This window comes from Apostichopus japonicus, chromosome 19 (assembly GCF_037975245.1).
Source record: "Apostichopus japonicus isolate 1M-3 chromosome 19, ASM3797524v1, whole genome shotgun sequence".
Taxonomy (NCBI): domain Eukaryota; kingdom Metazoa; phylum Echinodermata; class Holothuroidea; order Aspidochirotida; family Stichopodidae; genus Apostichopus; species Apostichopus japonicus.
The window spans coordinates 14,326,320-14,329,067 of record NC_092579.1 but is presented as its reverse complement, the minus strand read 5'-3'; the positions used below and the strand labels follow the sequence as shown (position 1 = coordinate 14,329,067).

General features: G+C 37.5%; 2 non-coding genes across 2 annotated transcripts; both read left to right on the top strand.

Annotated features, from left to right (window-relative positions):
• Positions 1-73, top strand: Trnac-aca (transfer RNA cysteine (anticodon ACA)). The gene has a single exon. It is a non-coding gene; the product is annotated as a tRNA-Cys (tRNA).
• Positions 74-399: 326 nt separating this feature from the next.
• Positions 400-472, top strand: Trnac-aca (transfer RNA cysteine (anticodon ACA)). The gene has a single exon. It is a non-coding gene; the product is annotated as a tRNA-Cys (tRNA).
• The last annotated feature ends 2,276 nt before the right edge of the window (positions 473-2,748 follow it).

Genomic DNA, 2,748 nt, shown 5'->3' with positions numbered 1-2,748 from the left:
GCGTCCATGGCCTAGTTGGTTAGGGTGTCCGCGTACAAAGCGGGAGGCCCGGGTTCGAATCCCGGTGGAGGCTGGAAGTTTGTTCACTGTTCTGGATTTTCCTTCTCATTACGTTTTCATTTATATATATATATATATATATATATATATATATATATTCATTTGCCTTTGTCGTTTACCTCCATTCCATTAACATAAAGTCTGTTCAAAGTATCTCTTTCGAGATCCGGCTTTAGGAATCACAAATGATTTTCGAGTTGGTTAGCATCATGTTTGATCTCTAGAGTAAGGCAAATATGTCACCAAAAACAGAACTAGTATTGTTCGATACAGGTGTCATACGCCTACAGTGAAATTACGACATTCCTTACCGGTTTCGAACCTGTGGACATACAATCAGCGTCCATGGCCTAGTTGGTTAGGGTGTCCGCGTACAAAGCGGGAGGCCCGGGTTCGAATCCCGGTGGAGGCTGGAAGTTTGTTCACTGTTCTGGATTTTCCTTCTCATTACGTTTTCATTTATATATATATATATATATATATATATATATATATATATATATATATATAGTCCTGGATTAGGTTTGTATTAAACTTCCTTTCCTTTGGCATCTTTCTAGGTTTCCCAAAGCATCGTTTGTTGTTCGTTGACCGTTTAGCATATATATGACAGCTATTGAAACTGGTTTTGGGAGTAATGTTAACAAAAATTAAAACAAATATATATCTATATATATATATGCTTGCTTGACTTCAATACGGGCTATCAACAAAATCCATACCCTTGCACGGTATATAATTTCTTATAGTGCAAGCATGCACAGTGCAGTATATACAGACGCATCAAAGAGGGAGATCTTTCTGCTCCGTCTAGACTCTCAAATATCTCTTAAAGCAGCATTTTGCTTTTTGTCGCCGTTTTCCACTTTTATGACAAGTCCATCGAGTTTTTTGTACATATATTAATCACAACCCAGCAAACTAAGATATTAGCCAAGTTTTTTCCCTGCCAAAAGCGATAATTGGCGAGTAATTAAGGATATTTGCAGATAATGAGAAAAGTGTCCACCGACAAATTACACATTTAATATTAATCGCATACAGTTCCCCCAACCCACTTGTTTGAATTCAACCAATCAGAGATGCAGGTTTAGTAATGAGCCATTGCTAAAAATAGATTCAAGCATTCGATTTGGTAACTTGGTACAACCAGCGAGCTGGTACTCTAACAGCTCCCTGGTACAGCTGTCATAGACAATCTACACAAAACAAGCATGGTGTTGTATTACGTATTGGTCAATGACGTTCGTAGCTTTTAAATATCCATATTATGGGCGAGGTTTATTTGGATCCCAACGGAAAATATCTTCGAGAAAAACAAAGTTGAAAGTTGTAATTTTTTTCGACTATTATGCCACCATTTCAAGTAAGATTTGAATAGATAAGCTAGTTATGTATGTCGTTATGGCATCGTGGAATCAGTGAGGTTGAGAAATACCATAGAAAAGGACGCAAAATGCTCCTTTAAGAGATGCACTCGACAACATTTAATGAATTAGTCAACTTGATCGATGATTTAGCAACAAGAGTGCCAGGCAAAGTAATCATAAAATGTCAGTATCATTAATTTAAAATAAGCTGCTTTTGAAAGTTGGAGTATATGTGCTTGTGTGTTAAGCGGGTCTAGCTCTTTAGTGAGAGGAAGGTATATGAAACGAAGGTTGTAAGCTAGGCGTTATGCAAAACAAGGGCGTAGGAACCGGGGGGCTGGGGGGCGCAAGCCCCCCAGTGAAAAATGTGGAGGGGCGGAAGTATCATTCCGCCCCCCCCCCGCTTCGCAAGTCAGAAAACCCCTTTTTCATTTCCATATGAGAAAAAAAAATCTCATTTGGAGCACCAAATTGCATCTAAGGCCAGGTGAAAATACAAAATTAAGTTTACGAAATGGAGTCGGTGTTGGAGTGTGCTATATTGCACCAAATTGCATCTGAGGCTATCTGGAAATGCAAAAAATTCCAAAGGGGAGGGGGACACCCCCTCCCCTTAGACCCCTCCCCCAGGTCGGTCATCAGTCTTCAGCCCCCCACTCAAAAGTACCTTCCTACGCCACTGATGCAAAATAAATTTATCAATTTAAACGGATGTTTAATTTCAATCTCTATCTTTCTCTGCATGCACTATAGATAAATGTTATCCTATAATTCCTCCTACTCTTCCTCCTCCTCTCTCCCCTGTCATGTTCTCTCTGCCTCTCCCTCTCCACCTCTCTATCTCCCCGTACTCCCACCATCTCTTGTCCCTTACTGTCATCAAGTGATAGGTAACTGAGGAATATCGTGGACAAGAAAAGAGGAATGCAATGATAAATATGATACTGCTGCAGTTTAATTTTTACATATAACACCACTTAACGTATACCATGTAACATTCAAATAAAAATATAAAATTGAGAAAACATAGTTAAAAATACATTCCAAAGCAGAGCAATGCTTCTATGATGGTATATCTAGATGGTAATTGATATATATATATATATATATATATATATATATATAGATAGATATATATGTATATATATATATATATATATATATATAAATATATATAAGGCACACCCCAGTTTGGAGTTGTTGTTTCGATTGCCAAAGTGAATGGGGAAAAACTGAAGTTTAATTTGTTAACTGTCATAATCTCACATTGTATCTGCAATGGAATATTTTAAAATAATAATAAAAATAAAGTGATGGG